We start from the raw sequence: 20,641 nt of genomic DNA on the forward strand, positions 1-20,641 counted from the left end.
TCTTAAAAATGGGACTTAATGTATACATTTTATATATATATATATATGATTATGTATTTTTAAAAAAAATTTATTTATTTATTTTCCCCATAAGTTATTGGGGTGTAGGTGGTATTTAGTTACATGAATAAATTCTTTGTGGTGATTTGTGAGATTTTGGTGCACCCATCACCTCAGAAGTATACATTGCACCACATTTGTAGTCTTTTATCCCTCTTCCCCCCTCACGCATCCCCCCAAGTCCCCAAAGCCCATTGTATCATTCTTATGCCTTCACATCCTCATAGCTTAGCTCCCACATATCAATGAGAACATAAAATGTTTGGTTTTTCATTCCTGAGTTACTTCACTTAGAATAATAGTCTGCAGTTTCACCTGGGTCACTGCAAATGCTGTTAATACAATCCTTTTTATGGCTGCATAATATTCCATTATACATACATATATATAATATATGTATGTATAATATATATGTGTATATATACGTGTATATATACATATATGTATGTATAATATATGTATATATGTGTATATATACACATATATGTATATATGTATATATACACACATATATGTATATATGTATATATGTATGTATAGTATATATGTTATATATGTATAATATATGTATGTTATATAAATATGTATTTTTTATAATATATATATAAAAGATATATATATATATATAGATCTCACAGTTTCTTTATCCACTTGTTGATTGATGAGCATTTGGGTTGGTTCCACGATTTTGCTATTGTGAATTGTGCCACTATAAACATGCATGTCCAAGTATCTTTTTCGAGTAATGACTTCTTTTCCTCTGGGTAGATACCTGGTAGTGGGATTGCTGGATCAAATGGTAGTTCTACTTTTAGTTCTTTAAGGAATCTCCACACTGTTTTCCATAGTGGCTGTACTAGTTTACATTCCCACCAGCAGTGTAGAAGTGTTCCCTGTTCACTACATTCATGCCAACATCTACTGTTTTTTTTTATTTTTTAATTATGGCCATTCTTGCAGGAGTAAGGTCGTTTTGATTTGCATTTCCCAGATCATTAGTGATGTTGGGCATTTTTTCATGTTTGTTGGCCATTTGTACATCCTCTTTTGAGAATTGTCGATTCATGTCCTTTGCCCACTTTTTGTTGGGATTGTTTGTTTTTTTTCTTGCTGATTTGTTTGAGTTTGTTGTAGATTCTGGGTATTAGTCCTTGGTCAGATGTGTAGATTGTGAAGATTTTCTCCCACTCTGTGGGTTGTCTGTTTACTCTGTTGACTGTTCCTTTTGCTGTTTAAAAGCTCTTTAGTTTAATTAGGTCCCAACTATTTTTCTTGTTTTTTATTGCATATTTGTGTTTGTGTTCTTGGTCATGAAATCCTTGCCTAAACCAATGTTTAGAAAGGTTTTTCCAATGTTATCTGCTAGAATTTTTATAGTTTCAGGTCTTAGGTTTAAGTGCTTAATCCATCTGGAGTTGATTTTTGTATAAAATAAGAGATGAGGATCCAGTTTCATTCTTCTACATGTGGGTAGCCAATTATCCCAGCACCAGCTGTTGAAAAGGGTGTTCTTTCCCCATTTTACGTTTTTGTTTGCTTTATTGAAGATCAGTTGGCTTTATTTGGTTTATTTCTGGGTTCTCTATTCTGTTTCCTCAGTCTATATGCCTATTTCTATACCAGTACCATGCTGTTTTGGTGAGTATGGCCTTATAGTATAGTTTGAAATCAGGTAGTGTGATGCCACCAGATTTGTTCTTTTTGCTTAGTCTTGCTTTGGCTATGCAGGCTCTTTTTTGGTTCCATATGAATTTTAGAATTGTTTTTTCTAATTTTGTGAAGAATGCTGATGGTATTTTGATGGATATTGCCTTGAATTTGTAGGTTGCTTTTGGCAGTATGGTCATTTTCACAGTATTGATTCTACACATCCATGAGCATGGGATGTGTTTCCATTTGTTTGTGTTGTCTATGATTTCTTTCAGCAGTGTTTTATAGTTTTCCTTGTAGAGGTCTTTTGACTCCTTGGTTAGGTATATTCCTAAGTATTTTTGTTTGTTTGTTTTTTGCAGCTATTGTAAAAGGGGTTGAGTTCTTGATTTGATTCTCCGCTTGGTTGCTGCTAATCTATAGAAGAGCTACTGAGTTGTGTACATTAATCTTGCATTGGAAATTTGCTGGATTGCTTTATCAGTTCTAGGAGCTTTCTGGAGGATTTCTTAGGGTTTTCAAAGTGAACGATCATCTCATCAACAAACAGTGACAGTTTGACTTCCTCTTTGCCGATTTGGATGCTCTTTTTTTCTTTTTCTTGTCTGATTGCTCTGGCTAGGAACTTCCAGTACTGTATTGAAGAGGAGTGGTGAGAGTGGGCATCCTTGTCTTGTTCCCATTCTCAGAGGGAATGCTTTCAACTTTTCCTCATTCAATATTATGTTGGCTGTGAGTTTGTCTTAGATTACTTTTATTACATTAATGTATGTCCCTTGTATGCTGATTTTTGCTGAGAGTTTTAATCATAAAAGGATGCTGTATTTTGTTGAATTTTTCTTCTGCATCTATTGAGATGATCATGTGATTTTTGTTTTTAATTGTGTTTATGTGGTGTATCACATTTACTGACTTGTGTATGTTAAACCATCCCTGTATCCCTGATACGAAACCCACTTGATCATGGTGGATTATCTTTTTGATATGTTGTTGGTTTCAGTTAGCAAGTATTTTGTTAATGATTTTAGCCTCAATGTTCATCAAGGATATTGAACTATAGTTTTCTTTTTTGATTATGTTCTTTCCTGGTTTTCTTATTAGGGTGATGCTGGCTTCATAAAATGAATGAGGAGGGTTCCTTCTTTATCTTATGGAATAGTGTCAAAAGGCTTGGTACCAATTCTTTGAATGTCTGGTAGAATTCTGCTGTGAATCTGCCTGGTCCTGGACCTTTTTTTGTTGGTAATTTTAAAATTACCATTTTAATCTCTCTGCTTGTTATTGGTCTGCAGGGGGTGTTTAATTCTTCCTGATTTAAGCTAGGAGGTTGTATTTTTCCATCTCTTTTAGGTTTTCTAGTTTATGTGTGTAAAGGTGTTCATAGCAGCCGTGAATGATCTTTTGTATTTCAGTGGTGTCAGTTGTAATATCTCCTGTTTTGTTTCTTAGTGAGGTTATTTGGATTTTCTCTCTTCTTTTCTTGGTTAATCTTGCTAGTGGTCTATCAATTTTATTTATCTTTTCAAAGAACCAGCTTTTTGTTTCATTTATCTTTTTGTAAATATATATTTTTTATTTCATTTAGTTCTGCTCTGATCTTAGTAATTTCCTTTCTTCTGCTGGGCTTGGGTTTTGTTTGTTCTTGTTTCTCCAGTTCCTTGAGGTGTGACCTTAGAATGTCAATTTGTGAGGTCTTTTTGATATAGGTACTTAGGGCTGTGAACTTTCCTCTTAGCATCACCTTTGCTGTATCAAAGAGGTTTTGATAGGTTGTGTCATTATCATCATTCAGTTCAAAGAATTTTTAAATTTCTATCTTGATTTTGTTTTTGACCCATTGCTAATTCAGGAGAAGGTTATTTAATTTCCATGTATTTGAAGAGCCTGTTTTTGTCATATTACCAGGGTTGGTTTCCTTCTCATTTGGATAGTCTCTGTCAGAGGGAAGGTCTAGGGCTGAAGACTGCTGTTCAGATTCTTTTGTCCCACGGGGTGTTCCCTTGTTATAGTACTCTCCCCCTTTTCCTATGGATGTGGCTTCCTGTGAGCCGAACTGCAGTGACTGTTGTCTGTCTTCTGAGTCTAGCCACCCAGCGAGTCTATCCAGCTCTGGGCTGGTACTGGGGGTTGTTTGCATTGTTTGCACAGAGTCCTGTGATGTGAACCATCTATGGGTCTCTCAGCTGTGGATACTAGTGCCTGTTCTGGTGGAGGTGGCGGGGGGCATGCAGTGGACTCAATGAGGGTTCTTAGCTTTGGTGGTTTAATGCTCTATTTTTATGTGGTTGGCCTCCTGCCAGGAGGTGGGGCTTTCCAGAAAGCATCAGCTTTAGTAGTATAGAGAGGGACTGATGGTGGATGGGGCCCTAGAACTCCCAAGATTATATGCCCTTTGTCTTCCACTACCAGGGTAGATAGGGAAGGACCATCAGGTTGAGGCAGGGCTAGGCATGTCTGAACTCAGATTCTCCTTGGACCTTGGGTGGCTCTTGCTGTGGCTGCTGTGGCAGATGGGGGTGATGTTCCCAGGTCACTGGAGTTGTGTACCTAGGAGGGTTATGGCTGTCTGCTGAGTCATGCAGGTTGTCAGGGAAATGGGGAAAAGCTGGCAGTCACAGGCCTCACCCAGCTCCCATGCAAAATAAAAGGGTGGTCTCACTCCCACTGTGCTCCCCGCAAACAGCCCTGGTCTGTTTCCAGGCAGAGGGCATGACGGGATTGAAAATCTGCCCCAGGCTTTCCACCTCCCAGCTGCCAGAGAAAAGGGCTTGGTTCTTCCCCTGCCTGTGGAGTCTGCATGCCAGATTTGCGCCCTTCTGTGAGTTCTGGCCAAAAGGCTTCTTGCCCCATTCAAACTGTTACAGAGTTCAGCTAGAGATTTCCTTCTCCCTGTGGGGTTGTACCGCCTGCTCCTCTGGTTACCCACTGAATGGAACCCTGTGGTGCCAGGCAGGAATAGCCAGCTAGGGGACCCAGCAAGCTCCCAGGGCCTTTCTGCTGCTTCCTCTACCCCTGTATTTCACTCGACTCTCTAAATTGGCTCAGCTCCAGGTAAGGTCGGAAACTTCTCCCACAAACAGACCTTCAACTTCTCCAGTGGGAGTGTGTGTTTGGGAATGGAGGGTCTCCCTTTCCCACCTCTGCAGTTGGGGCACTCACAGTATTTGGGATGTTTCCTGGGTTCTGCAGGAGCAGCCTGCTTCCTTCAGAGGGTCTATGGGTCCTCTCAGGATTGCTGGTTTGTTCTTGCAGTCGATCTGGAGCTAAAATTCACACTGTGAGCTTCTGTAAGCTGTTCTGTCTGGAGCTGCAATGTAGTCCTGCCTCCCATCTGCCATGATGATCTCTCTCTCTCTCTGCTTATGTATTTTTGAAATTATTAATTTAAAAATTAGTTAAGAATGTTCCCTTCTCCTATTTTTCCTAACAGTTTTTACTTTAAATTATTAAAGGGTTAAAACTCTATCAAATGCTTTTTAATGCAGTTACTGTGATAATCACATGATTTTTCTCTTTTAATCCTTAATGTGTTGGATTATGTTAACTAATATTTTTAGTGTTAAACCAAACTTAATCATGATGTATTATTCTTTTTATACACTGTTTTATTTTGTTTTCCAAAACTATGCTTAGTAATGCATGTAGTGCTCTTTCCTTGAATGATCCTTTTATATTTTGATATCACAGTTATGTTAGACTGATGCTTAGGATGTAGAAAAAGTTAGGAAGCATATGAAAAAGCAAGAAAAAAAAATGCACCTTCAAAGACAAAGCAATCATTGGACCAGAATAAAATATGGCACAAATGTTGGAATTACCTGACAAGGATTTAAAATAAGTATAACTAATACTTTAAAGGATCTAATGGAAAAAGTAAACAACATGCAAGAGCAGACAGATAATCTCAGCAGCGAAATGAAAACTACAAAAATCATCACATAGAAATACTAGAAATAAAAACCACAATAAAAGAGAAGAATGCCTGTGTTGGGCTCATCAATAGACTTGACACAGCTGAGGGAAAAAAAAGTGAATTTAAAACTAGATCTATAGAAATTATTCAGACTAAAATACAAAGAAAAATGGAAACAAAACAAAAACATCATAACAGACTATTCAAGAGTGACAGTATCAAACATTTAAACATATGTATATCTGGAATTCTAGAATGGGGGGAGGAGGAGGAAAAAGAAGAAGTAGGGGAAAGGGTAAAAAGAAGAAATGGAAGAGGAGGAAGGAGGAGGAGGAAGAAGAAGAAGCAAAGGAAGAAGGAGGAGGAGGAAGAGGAGGAGGAGAAGTGAAAAAATGGGGAAGGGGAAGAATAAGAGAGGAGGAAGAAGAGGAACAGGTGGAGGAGGAGGAAGAAGGGGAAGAAGAGGAAGAAAAAGGAAGAAGAAGAAGGGGGAGGAGGAGGAAAAAGAAGAAGAAGAAGGAAGAAGAGGAAAAAGAAGAAGGAAGAAGAGGAAAAAGAAGAAGGAAGAGGAGGAGAAGAAGGAGAAGGAAGAAGAAGGAGGAGGAGGAAGAAGAGAAGGAGGAGGAAGAAGAGGAGGAGGAGGAAGAAGAGGAGGAGGAGAAAAAAAACAACCCCAAATCTGAATAACTTGGAGTCTGATGTTCGAGGGCAGGAAGCATCCAACGTGGGAGAAAGATGTAGGTCAGAAGACCAAGCCAGTCTAGTCTTTCCATGTTCTTCTGCCTGCTTTTATTTTGGCCATGCTGGCAGCTGATTAGATGGTGCCCACCCAGACTGAGGGTGGGTCTTTTTTTCCTGGTCCTGACTCAAATGTTAATCTCCTTTGGCAACACCCTCATAGACACACCCAGGAACAATGCTTTGCGTCCTTCAATCCAATCAAATTGACACTCAATATTCCCCATCACATGGAAAGCCTTGATTTTTCAGAAAATTTTTGATGACTTGGAGTTCCTTTTTATTCTTCCTGTGTGTAGTGTCATCTGGATGGCACTTATTACATGAACAAACCTCTACAAACCCTAGTTTGTAGCTGGCTGGCACCTCTTAACTTTCAGAGTGAATGACTATCTCATCACTGTTCTATAGGGCATAGGTTTCAAACCGAAATGTTTAAATGATGGGTCAGTGAATGTACATGATGGAAGCATGCAGTGAGTATGACACAATTGATATTTTCTTGGTCTATCTCCCCACTTTTCATAGTGACACAAATAACAGAGGAATAGTTCTCTGTTACAAGAAAAACAGCAGCAGAAACCTGATGGTAAATGGCAACTGGCACTGGGTCTCAGTGTCAGGGAATCAATATGGAATGGTGGCAACTGGCAGACTGGAAAGCACATGCCTTGTCTAAAAGGAGCAGTTGTTATTAGGCAAGCTGATTGTTGCCAGATGAATTAATAAGCCTAAGTTTAATAGACAGATCTAGTTTTCAAGAGATGTCTGGAAATCAGAGTATGTATTTGAAATCTCTCATTTTGAATATGCTATCAACTAAACCTATTTTTTTTTTTTAAAGAACAGTTGAGGCAAGAGAACATAGGTAGACTAAATAAGAACTTTGTATTTGCTAGTTTTCCTGTAAGCAGAGTTATTCTCATGCAGACCTTTTGAAATGGAATCATATAATCAACATACAACTGAAAAGATCAAGGCTTAGATAGTTTAGCAGAAAGTTGAATGACACTTTATTAATCATATGGTATTTATTGTTTGAATTAAAAATGCTTAGATGCTGTCCTCCGAGCATTTATTTCAATTAGTGATTGATTTGGTTCAGAAAGTTGAATTTCAGTTTTTTCTTCAGGAAAAAGCGAAAATTATTAGGAGTAATAGGTTTAGGGAAGAGACTAAGTCCCATTTGGACATCATAAGGGAGAAACAACCTTATTTTAATTTAGATAAGCAAAACTTTGGTTTTCTTTAAGCAACATAACAAGGTAAGTTGTCATTTTCCAAGTGTGAAGTGTTAACCTGACAGGGCTAGGGGACAAATATCAAAGTTAACATATGGGTTACATTTGCATGTTTTCTTTCATCACTGTCCTGAGAAACTGTAACTGATTTTCAGCTATATGTTAAAGCCTGTCTGTGTATGTAAGAGCAAGACTTCAGCAAGTTTGTTAAGTGCCTCCTTCAGTTTTGCTCCAGAACAGTGGGAACTGTTTACAGAAGGTATGAAACCATGAGAAGTCTCAATCCTTTTGTGTAAATGTCTTGATTGATACATTGACAGGATCTAGTATACTGAGAATAGGAAGTAACTCATTCTTAGCTCTATAATTTTTTTTTTAGACAGAGTCTTGCTCTGTTGCCCAGGCTGGAGTGCAGTAGCATGATCTTGGCTTACTGCAATCTCTGCCTCCCAGGTTTGAGCAATTCTCCTGCCTCAGCCTCCCGAGTAGCTAGGATTACAGGCACACACCACCACATCCAGCTAATTTTTATATTTTTAGTAGAGAAGGGGTTTCACCATATTGGCCAGGCTAGTCTCAAACACCTGACCTTGTGATCCACCCACCTCGGCCTCCCAAAGTGCTGAGATTACAGGTGTGAGCCACTGCAGCCAAAATATTTTTTTTTTAACTAAAAGCCTGTGTGTGTGTGTGTGTGTGTGTGTGTGTGTGTGTGTGTGTGTGTGTGCATGAGGGTAGAGATAGGAGAGAAGGAAGATTGTGATGTAGTATTTAATGTATTTTTATATTTAAAGTGGGTTTTTGTAGACAACACATAGTTGTGTCTTATTGTGTATCCATTCTGACAATCTCTGACTTTTCATTGTTCTGTTTAGGTCTTTATATTTAAAGTGATTATTGACACAATTGGATTAATATCTACTTTATACTTTTCATCACTTTTTCTTTTCCCCCATTTTTCTTGCTTTCATTTTAGTTGAGAATTTTATATAATTTTTTTCCTCTTTTTGCATACCAAGGATACTTTTAAAAGTGTGTTTTTACACTTGCCCTATATTTGCAATACAAACTTATTTACTAATCTAATTCCATTTTCAAATAGCACTACGTTACTTCATGTAGAGTGCAGATATCTAATCATAACAGAGTATTTCCAGTTCCTGGGATGTAGACTTTTTAAATTTCATTTGTTCAACAAAATTAATGTAAGATGAATTCTATGTCAGGGACTGTGCTAGTTTTGAAGAGTATGTTGATACATTGTAACACTGTCACGGTCTGCCCTTGTGGAAACTGTTTTTCAATGGGGAGACTGACATGAATGAATCTATCACACAGGTACGGATTGATTGACAAATGCTGATCAGCTTTATTTAGTCCTAATGCAGGGTTGTGACTGTGAGGGCAGTTTAGAATCGCTTCCTCTGGGAAACTTCTCATTTCCCTGGGCTCATGTCTTTGTAGCCTTTGGTTTTCCTGAAGATGACAGAGAAAAGCTAGATGACTTCTTGATCAAGAATTCTGAGAATCCTTATTTCTGAACTGAATCAGTTTTTGAAGGGCACAGGGAAGTATAATCTGTCTTGTCTTTTCTTTTCTTTTTTTTTTATTGAAACGGATTCTTTCTCTGTCACCCAGGCTGGAGAGCAGTGGTGCCATCTTGGCTCACTGCAAGCCCCGCCTCCCGGGTTCACGCCATTCTCTTGCCTCCGCCTCCTGAGTAGCTGGGACTACAGACTCCCACCACCACGCCTGGCTAATTTTTTGTATTTTTAGTAGAGACAGGGTTTCACCGTGTTAGCCAGGATGGTCTTGATCTCCTGACCTCGTGATCCGCCTGCCTCGGCCTTCCAAAGTGCTGAGATTACAGTTATGAGCCACCACGCCCGGCCTGTAATCTGTCTTGTCTTTTGACAGCTTTATTCTCACTACCTGCCGCACTACTCCCATTCCCCCCATATTGGATTACTCTGGAAGGGTTCTTTTTCTTGTCTTCTGTCTCTTCCACTTTTCCTCAAATCTGTAATAACAAGTAGTGGCAGGAGGGCTGATGAGTTTCACATGGGAAATGGGTACATGGTTTGGGGTCCTTTTTTCCTTTCCCTAAAGTCGACTTAAAGCTTATTTCAAATAAAATAATTTGCATAATTTTTATGGAGCATTTCTGAATTGGTAGCAGGATAGAATAACCAGTTGAATACAAATGATAACTGTGAAACTGATTATTGCTGCGAAAAATTTCATCTTTATTTTTCTATAACTCACTTTACCTTGACTTTGAGCTTCTATATATTATGCCTGATGAAGAAAGCTTAATCTTGTCGCCTTTTTCCTTCGTCACGGAACTTGGATTGTCTTTCTTTTATCGCCTTCTTTCCTCAGCATTTATAATAAGTTGTATGTCGGCAGCTGACACTCTGAGGTTGTTAGAAAAAAAAAGTTTTTATTTATTTATTTATTTTTTAACTCATCTATTTTGTTACTATTCTGTTATCTTTGAAATGTCATGTATCTCTTCTGACCCTTGGGCATGTCATCCATCCACTCTGGCACATATCCCATCCAAGATGGTACTTTCTTGGATCTGGTCTTTGCTGTCACCACTGCACCCATCAGAGGGGTCTCCCTTTTGTATCCATCACCATGTCTGCTGTTCATTCTCCAGACCGAGAGGGAGAGGCGGAGTACCATAGGTGAAAGGAGTGCAGGGGAACCTAAACACAGTGACCAGCACTTCACAGGAGCATTATCAGGGTAACTTCTGGCTCATCTCTAATGATCTATAGAGTTTTTTGAAAAAGGCATTGGCTTTATGGGTTAGGGCTATTTATGTTCAAATGATTTTTTTTTGTTTGACCATGGTGAATTATTTACCTTCCTGAACATTAGTTTCTCCATCCTACAAAATGAGTATAATAAGATCTACTTCAGTGAATAACTGTAAGTTTAAATGAGATGCTATTTGTAAATTATGTGACATACTTCCTGGTCCATAATAGACCTATGTTCAACTTCTACCCTCTAACAATGATCTGTAGAGTCTTAAACAAGCAACTTCTTTTCTCTGGTTTTGAATTTCTTCCTTGGCAAAATAAGGTCTACGGTAAAGGTAGGAAGGAAGGGTGGGAGTGATGAAAAAGAGGAAGCCATTAAACCAAGTAATATTTGAGGTTCTTTCCATTTTTACAGTTCTACGATTCTTAGTTGAGGAGACAGAGGGAGTCTGTTTTATTAAGAGAAGTAGCCAGCCCCCTGGAACATAGAGCCAGGCTTGCCATGCACTTCTGTGTGGTTCCCTGGCTCTGGGATTTCAGCAAAGGCCTTGGCTATGTTCTAGAGCTACAGAGTTTCCCTGGCTGTAGCTGGTCACTCACAGCATTGGGCGCACAGAGATATGATGACTCTGCAAATGAAAAAAACAAAGATGGTATTTTTTTTAAAGAAGCTCCTAGGCTGTCTTCCTTCTTACTTCCTCCCTCAAACAGAACTTTGAGAGGCATTGGGCATTAAGACATTACTGCCAGCCAGGCATGATGGCTCACACCTGTAATCCCAGCACATTGGGAGGCCAATGCAGGATTGTTTGAGGCCAAGAGTTCAAGACCAGTCTGGGCAACATAATGAGACTCCATCTCTACAAAAAATTGAAAAAATTAGCCAGGCATGGTGGCTCATGCCTATAGTCACAGCTACTTGGGATGTTGAGGCAGGAGGATTGCCTGAGCCCAGGAAGTGAAGGTTGCAGGGAGCCATGATCATGCCACTGCACTCTACCCTGGGAGACAGTGAAATCCTGTCTCAAAAAAAAAAAAGATACTGCTATTCAGCTACCACTTGCTACTAATTTTCCATGAGTCTCCTTTGTGTCACTGGTGTTCAACTTACGGCAATGTTTCCTGAGAAACAACCCTGTGGCTGAGCTGAGCACGGGGGCTTGCCTGATAATAATTAGCCTGACTTGGGTGGAATAGAGTCAGGCAGAGCCTGAATCATGCCCCTGACATTTGCTGGCTCTGTGACTTTGGAAAAACTTGTTATCCTCCCTGATAATCAGTTTCCTCATCTACAAAATGGAGATGTTGGGTACCATGTACAATCAAGCTCAATAGTAACATAGTGAGTTGTGGTGAGGATCAGTGAGATAATGCCTGAGGCATTGTAAACCTGAGTCCAAATTCTCGTCAGGGAGAAGGCTGCGCTGGTGGCGGTTGCAGCTCTGTCGCTTGTAGATGGGCTCTGGAGCAGGGAGTGGTTTCCGAGATGTGCCCCCTTTCCTGTGGTCCTCACCGCTGTCCTGAGGCTTGCTGTTCCTGGGTTGCACTGAAGGATACAGCTCTGGGTTCCCTTCTTCCTGACTCACAGGGCCTTGGCGGGCCCCCTTCATTACATGATTTCTAGTCATCATGATCATCTTACTCATGAAAAAGAAGCATGCTTTAAAATCATCTGGGGCTCTGTTGAATAGGTAAATACTATCCTCACCAGGGATTTTTAACCTGGCATCCAAGGGCTTTGGGCTGCAAGTCTGTGACTCTGTGAAGTGCTCAGCCAAATTTTGACGTGAAAGACCATTTTTCTGAGGAGAGGTCAGTGTTTCCCACAGTTTCTGAAAGGCAGCTGTGTCCCAGAAAAGGCTGAGGGCCACTGTTTTCCCAGCACAGTAGGCTTTGTCGATGATAAAAGTGCATTTGGCATGTTAAAAATCATACCTTGTGGGACGAGCAGAACTCTTAAGAGGATCCTGGTGGTGAAGCCCAGAAACCAGGAGACGATGTGAGAGGAAGGCTATTCAATGGCTCAAGTGTGAGTGACTGGCCTCTGTCATCCTCCAGAGTGACTGGAAGGCCATTCTTTCACTCAAGAACAATTGAAGTCTACATGTTCCAAATGCAAATTATTTGGTGGTGACCTCCTAGGACAGCATAGAAAACATAATTATTTTTTGGACTTAAAACTACAAGGGAGCTTAAAAATTACCTAGTCTGTGACACAAAGGAGGCCTCAAGAGTTTAAGTGACTTGCCAACAAGCCAATGGCAATCTATGACTTGAGTCGGACTCTCCTGGACTCCCCTTTCCATCTTCCTTTCCTGAGAAAATTCTTGTAATTATTAGTTCCTGCAGACTCACAGATCGTAAGTAGTTGGCTATTAGGGAAAATGCACAGAAGGCTTCAAGAAACCATAGGAAAACTGTAGAGATCATCTGGTAGCAGAAGACTGAGGCAGGAGGACCGCCTGAGCCCAGAATGGGGAGGCTGCAGTGAGCCATGATTGTGCCGCTGCACTCCAGTTTGGGTGACAGAGCGAGACCCTGTCTAAAAAAACAAACAAACAACAACAACAAAAACACACAAAAAACTTATGGCAATTGAATTCTGGCAATTGAAGCTGTCCGAATTTAGAGTATCTCCTGTTTTCCCAACGATTAGACTTCCTAACCTGGTTTAAACAGTTAACAGTTCTTGACAAAAAATTTATTTTTTTCTGACTATAAAAGCAAGCTGGGAATATATAATAGGAAATTTTAGAAAGATGAAAGAAATCATTTGTAACCTCATAACTTTCATAACTAAGGGATAACTCCTCGTCGTAACTTGGAATGTTAACTTTTGATTTTCCCTTTATGTGTGTGTCTCTCTCTCTTCCTGTAGCTCTTTCTCTGATGTAGATTTTGATCATCCTGTGTCAAGTGCGTTGCATCCTGCTTTTTTCATTTATCAGTATATCATCAAATATCTTCCATGCCATTAAAGAAACTTTAAAAAAATCACATGTAATGGTCACTGGGAGGCCATTGCATGACTTGACTTTGATTCCAGCTTAATTTAAACTTGACCCTGTGCCTGGACATGTGTATCCATGGATACTGGTATTCTAAATAGTGCTGTGATGAACATCTCCACCATAAATTCTTGTTCATACCTCTTATGACTTCCTTGGGGGCAGATAACTGGAAGTTGAGCTACTTGGGCAAGAGGCATGACCTTTTCCAAATCTCTTGATACCTACTGTCAAGTTCAGAGACACTTTAAATGTGAAGAAAAGGTCAATGGAAAATGCTCTCCTCAAACTTCTTTTATGAGACCGATTTACTGAACTTGCTGACCCAAACCAGATTTTTTTCCCTAACTTTAACATATCTGAAACTTGATAATTATTAAAAAGAATCCTATGTATATGGTAGATGCTCAATGAGGTGATTTCCTATACATTCAAAAGGTAATTACTGAGCACTCACTGTGCTGAACAATGAGGGCTGTTGAGGATAAACAGATGATGAGAAAAAGCAACTCCCTGAATGATGATGTGTTTGAATGCTATTGCTGACTGAGTGGAAACTTTGGCTTCCAGGCACCATCTATGCCTTAAGTGAGGTTTCAGAGGCTGTTAGGATTAGTTTTTGTATTTATTTACACAGTTTATTCCTTTGAGTATTTTCCTGACCCTCCCTCAATTCTGAAGAAGTTATATATGATCTCTCTCTCCCTCCTTCCATATGCTTTTCCCTGCTTGCTGCAAACAGTATGGAAATACTTAGTTTAGTGAGCAGTATTTGGGGAAAAAAGTTATATATATATATAATATAATTTGCCCTTTTTTCCAGAAAGACAAACTGCTTACCCTTTCTCCTGTCTCTGTCTGTTCTTACCAAGGGCACTGAAGTTTTAGAAGGGTGCAATAATTCATTTGTTCCCTACAGTAAGTCAGGAAGCATTTAGGAAATAGTCCTTTTCTCTCATTATGCACTCTATTCTCTCCTTCCCATTTCCTTTTTCTTCCTGCCTAATGGTACTTATATTATTTGGATGGAAAGGGGGCAATTGCCCACATACACATGACCCACTATAGCGATAAAAGTCATCTATAATGTGATAATGGGTGAAAAACAAACTAAACTTCTTTCCAATAACACCAGCCACAATCTATGTTTAATAAAGTTAATGTCTTCATACTGCTATTGGCTGAGGCTAAGAATGCCAAGGACAAAAGAAAGACCAGCCTGAACCACGATTTTCAGAAATGACTGAACCTGTTTAGCATGCAAGCCCAGGGAAATGGCAAAACAGGTGATGTTTGGATGAAGCCAACCTCATTTTTTGAGGTTAGGCCTCCAGTCCAATCTGGGAAACCCAATGTCTGTTGAAGAAAGGTGTAGGCTTTTTTTTTTTTTTGTATTTTTAGTTTGCTTATCTAAGAAGAAAGCAAGCATGTGCTTTTAATTACTTTATCTTTATATGTATCCCTTTGCTAGAATCCAGTTTTACTGAACATTTAGAATGCCTTTGCTCTAAAAGCAAAACTTGTTTGAATAAGGACTAATTTTTCAACATGTAGACAAATATTTGAATAACTGGTGGAAACAATAAATTACTAGCAGAAAGTGACTTCATTGCTCTTAAAAGCAAAAAAGCACCCTTGGGAATTTCAGAGAAATGACTCCATTTTCATATCACTCCCTGTGGTAGCCATTTGATCTCGCTCTGGGGTAGACTGGGATGCAAGTTTATTTTTAATAAGAGAGCACCTACACATTTTCTCTGGGAAAACAAGCAGAGGAATGGATAGTGGGTGAAATCAACCAAGATCTCTAAAAGTAATGATTACGTTTTAGTTATTTTCTTCAAGCAAAACTTGCTTGTAGGCACTGCCTTGAAGCAGTGTTGTTCTTTCCAAGGAGTTTAACGAGTGCTCATTATTTTGGCTATTTGCACTTTCCTGTTTCTCAGATTCCAACTGCATAATCCAATTACAGTTTGTGGATCTGGTTGGAAACCGGGCCAACAGGGGAATTCAGATTTTGAGCCATGTCAGTTTTGGGGAGAGAGAACTATTGTTGGATCCAGGATGGTGTTAAGAAGCAAGGCTCTGACAGAGTCAGGCCATCTGGTTTAATCTTGGTCTAGTTCATCCCAGCTTCGGGTTCTAGGACAGTGACTTAGCCATTCTTTGCGTAAGCTCTCTGGGCCTCAGCCCTTCATTTGTATGAGTGTCTGCCTCATAGGGTAAAGGAGGGGTTTAAATGAAACAATGCACATGAGGTGCTTGGCATGTAGCAACCAATGAATCTGTGTTACCTGATACTATTACACTGAAAACACAAAAATGGTAATCTTCTTGTTTCTGGACTGGGAGAACAGCACTCAGTAGATAAAACCAATACATTTGCAATCCATGTGTGGCTTTTTCTCTAACCTCACACACATGCAAACCACTCCTCACACATATCACTGAATTTTCTTTCTCTGGTGCACAGACGTTTTTACATGTTGCCTCTACAGTAGGTTAAAAAGTTTATATTCTCTTTTAAGATGTTTTCCTTTTATCTGCCCAGTGATAATCATTTCCTGTACTCTATCTACGACATCATTTTCAAAATATGTTAGTGGCTGGTTTTTCTGGCATCAAGCCAATGTTGCTGGCCTGACGTTTCTGGAATCAAAACATTAATTTCACAAAGTCTTGCTAAAGGTTGGGCATGAGATGTGTACACAAAATACAAAGTACACAAAGCTGAGCATCCTAAAACACATACCACCTTGCCACTTGGATGAAGCCCAAGTTTTGTTGCATTTTCTGGCATTGAAGCCTTTTGGATTGGCACCCAAACCCAGCGTGTTTCTCTACCTGAGGTCTCTGGACGTCATCCCCTTTAGGCTTCATGAATTCTTCCATGTGCCAGAAATAAATGCAAACTTTAGCTTGTTTGGGCATTTTACTATGAGGACTTGTTAGATTTCATTAGATTTTCAACATGGGCTTTGACCTAGAAAGGATAAACAGCTTTGTCTTACCTGAACCTTCCTTCTACCCTTCTCGTGCTGGAATCCCACTGCTGCCTGTAGCCACATGCTCATCTCTACCCCAGGGTCTTTTCTCACAATATTTAACATATTCTGCTTTTCGACATGCCCATCGCCTCCTGCTGCATCAGCATTTGATACCATCATTTGTTCTGTGACCACCTCCACAATTTTTGGTTCATCCCCTTATTACCTGAACAATTTTTTATCTAATATTTTTTCCTTCAAATCAACTATTCACTTCAATATATTTAAAAAATAAACTAGTGCATAGGTAACAAAAGATAAGTATGAAAGTTGGAGAAGACTATGGCCTCAGAGAAAAAATATTTCTATTGTAGCAGAAATAAAAGCCAAAGACTGGTGATGTCAGAGGAGGGGAGAGGATGTCAGAGGAGGGGGAGACCCAGAGAAGATTGGGTGTGGGGCTGGTCATCTCTGTTCTAGGGGATGAGAACAAAAATCATCAGGAAAACAGTGGAGACTAGGGATGGGCAGCAAATGAGGGAGTCTGGCTGACCTGTGGGAAAGGAGCTAGCACTCGTGTGGGAGAGAAAATGTGCATAGGGCAGGAGTGGGAAGGAGGGGAGTGGGGAGACAGGGTTTCAGAAAAGGACACAAGGTGTTGGGTGAAAGATAGTGCCTGGGGTGAGGCTGTAAATGCAAAAGCTTTGGAAGCTGCAAAAAGATAGAGGCTGAAGAGGGGTAATGGGGGATGCGTGAATACGGAGGTGAGAGGTGATACAGGCTGGAGGATAAGATTTTAAAAATTGCATTTTATAGAGGAGGATGTGGGAAGGGAGTGCAGAATGTCCCAGAATAGGGGTCTGAGGAGCTGGGGGAGACACTCTGAAATGGGCAGGGGCAGTGTGTGTATATGTATATGTATATGTATGTGTGTGTGTGTGTGTGTGTGTGTGTGTGTGTGTGATGGGGAGAGGGTATGAAGAAAAAATGGGAACTGTTTTCTTAATATTGAAAACTACTGCCTTACTGTCTTTTCTTAAGTCTGGCACAGAAATCTGAAGACCCGACCTTACTATTGGCAAAGACAGACAAACACTCTACAAATAGTGCTTGAAAAATGCCACTATTTGCTTCAGATGGTGAAGAGGAACTCAGGAAGGCCTGGCAGTCTCTAGGAGGCTAGGGCAGTGGTTCTCAAATGATAGGGTGTACAGAAATTCCCTGGAGGACTTGTGACAACAAAGATCGCTAGGCCTACTCCCAGGGTTTCTGATTCAGCAGGTCTGGGGATGGAGCTCAAGTATCTGCATTTCTAACAAGTCCCCGGTGGTGGTGATGCTGCTGGCATGGACCAGTTTTGAGAACCATACTTGGAGAAACACTTGGTTAGGAAAACTATGTCTGTTACAGATTGATCAAAGGGCTCTTAAGTTCCTTTGGTACAATAAATCACTGCGATATAAAATGAGGTAAATGAACATGCTCTTTGAACTCTAAACTTCTACACCAATAGAAAACATTCTAAATGTGAAATGGAAACATTTACAATTGTTATTGATTCTCATCAATGCAATGGTCAATAAAGATAAGAATCACGTTTTCAGTCTCCACTCTTGATTTTCTGCTTTGATACGGATTTTTAGTTTTGCTTTCTTCTGATGTGCTGTGATTTCAGATTTAGTTTATGGTGGTGGCCCCTTTATGGCATGAAGGAAGAGGGAATGCAGGGGAAGCCCAGGGAGACTTATCTCCCCGAGCCTTGGATTCAGTACAATTTTATAAGGATGCGATATCCTTATATCCATGATCCTCCATTCTAGCTAGTCAAGGGCAGGATAGCCAGTGGTGAGGGAGAAGTCTGCTGATGTGAGCTAGGATGCTCTTTTGGCCTGACAGCCATACTGTGGGTGTCTGTAGAGCCCTCCTCTCTGCCTTCTGCTCACCATGGTGGCTCCGGCCCTTCATCTGGGTCTAGGCCTAAGCTTGGCGTGCCGGGACGACACTTTGGGGGAAGGATAGGACCCATTCCCAGAGCTTAAGCAGAACAGATTTGACTGTGTCAGAAACTATTGCATCTCCTTGTGCATGTCTCATGATAAATTCACACAATGTGCTTACCTTGATAGATGCTGGCAGGGTAAGCAATAAGCTTTTAAATATTAGCATGTATTTCACATTTTTCCTTGTTCAGCCTGGACAGAGTTGTCCTTGCTCTTGATAAAGGATTCCAGGAACTGAGGCGATGATTAAGAGAGTTGTTTAATCATGAAAAGGGAAATGGTCCAATCAGTAACTAACACAAATAACAGAAAGGATGATGGATATTGACTTCTTAGTGCTCCTTGTTTTCAGCCATCAGTGACCTGAGTATGTTGTTTGCTGCAGCTGTCCATATTTGATGTTTCTTCTGTAGAAAAGAGAAAAATACAGATAATTAGGGCACATCAGAATCAGAGATTGAGTGCTCTGGGGTAGAGCTGCCAGATAAAATACAGGATGCCCAGTTAAATTTGAATTTCAGATAATGAATAATTTGCTGTATGGGACATACTTATCCTTTTGAAATTCAAATGGAACTGGGCATCCTGTGTTTTTTATTTGCTAAATTTGGCAACTCGACTTAAGGGGGAGCTTTTGTTTCGGAAGCAGCCTCGATCAACACTCAAGAGTCAGTTACCACTTGTCCTGCTTTGCTCCATCCAGAATGTTGACATTCTCTAAGTAGAAAGATGCAAATCTGCAGGTGATATTTATGAATTTAGGTTGACCTTAAGAATTCAGATTCACGATCTTAGAGAAGGAGAAAACAAATCAAGGCTGGTATTGACAGGAAGCCAAAAGTGACCCTTTCTGCCCTTTTTATGGCCGTCAGCTAATATCATCAGTTGGACACAAGCCGTAACCGTTGAGTAACAGACGGACCACCTTTGGATTAGCTGTGCTGCATTCAACACCTCTTTGAACAATAATTATAATCTGTTGGGTGGAAATGTCAATTTAAAGGTCAAGTGCTTTCATAAAAAAGGTGATTATTCATTATTTCATACTTTGAACCAAAGCACACACCAGAATTCACTGTATCACTGTCTTCTGTACAGCGCATATATGCTGAGAAATGGATTGCTTAATTATATGATTATCTGTCTTTAGGGAGGATATGTGAACGTGAATGGAAGCCGCCAGGAGAGGTACATTGCTTTACTTGTGATCCTTAATCTATATCTATAGCCATTACAGGTTAAAAGTTGACTTTTAAAACAAATATCTAAAATATAAATTACTTTTACAATGCGAAGTAGGCATTTTGGTGTAAAAGAGCTCCTTTGGCTGAAAAATGGACACATTACATGAGTGGGGCTCCAGGCTAACATCATTCCTTTCCCTTCCTCTAGTTTTTAGCAATAAGCCAGTCAAGAAGGGGGGTTGGGGGAAGGCCCATCCTCCTAATTAACTAGGGCCAGGAAAGAGGCCATGCAGTTAACCTTTGCACGTGAGTCACCAAGTATAATAATAGAAAGAAAGATCTTCTTGTAGTGCATGAGAACTCCAGGAAAACCGATGGAGATCCCAGGAGCCAGGAGAGCCAAAAGACTGGAGATGTTAAGGATGTGTAGCAGCCAAATGCCATTAGTCTCTGTGTGTTTCCCCCATCCTCTGGGGTTTATTGTTGAGAGGGGGTTCCGTGTGCAGGAGAAAATTAAGACTGTAATGTAAGTGTAAGCTTAAAATATAGCAGGGAAGCTGGATCCAGCTACAGTGGCACATGAGGTAGGTGCAGAAGGGGCAACCAGGTGCCAACAGTTCTTCCTTCCCAAATCCAACTCCAAATGACACCTTTGGCAAACTATTCCAATGGCCTTCTGATTTTTGGGCTAGTTTGGCTTTAACTTTGTATTTCATAACAAGAAATAGTGAAGTAGTTGCAAAGAGTAGAAAAAAAGAAACAAAACACTTTACAATTATGTTGCATTATGTCTCTTGACCAAAGCATTCCGTTGGATGTTCAATCCTGAAGAGAAATGCATTGCTTCTGTCCCCAAGGGCATTGAGTGACTTTGAACATCCTGTGCAGGGTCATTCCCTAATATGTGACATTGACTCCCCCTCACCCATCCTGCTCTTCATGGAATGCAAATAATATATGCATGCGTATCTATAAATCAAATTCATCTAATTACTTCCTTATCTCCATGAACTTATTTACAAAATGCAACATTTTTGGGGGGAGAAAATTTATCAAGGAGCAGGAAAATCTCACAAAGCTGAAAAT

The 20,641-nt window shown here is 40.0% G+C and overlaps 1 long non-coding RNA gene across 1 annotated transcript in view; it reads left to right on the top strand.

Annotated features, from left to right (window-relative positions):
* Positions 1–17,967, top strand: part of LOC116484178 (uncharacterized) — a 29,788-nt gene extending 11,821 nt beyond the window's left edge. The window contains exon 3 of the long non-coding RNA XR_004252486.1: positions 17,423–17,967. This is a non-coding gene — a long non-coding RNA (uncharacterized LOC116484178). The remainder of the gene's footprint in view (positions 1–17,422) is intronic.
* The last annotated feature ends 2,674 nt before the right edge of the window (positions 17,968–20,641 follow it).

The sequence above is a fragment of the Hylobates moloch genome, unplaced genomic scaffold (assembly GCF_009828535.3).
Source record: "Hylobates moloch isolate HMO894 unplaced genomic scaffold, HMol_V3 SCAFFOLD_15, whole genome shotgun sequence".
Taxonomy (NCBI): domain Eukaryota; kingdom Metazoa; phylum Chordata; class Mammalia; order Primates; family Hylobatidae; genus Hylobates; species Hylobates moloch.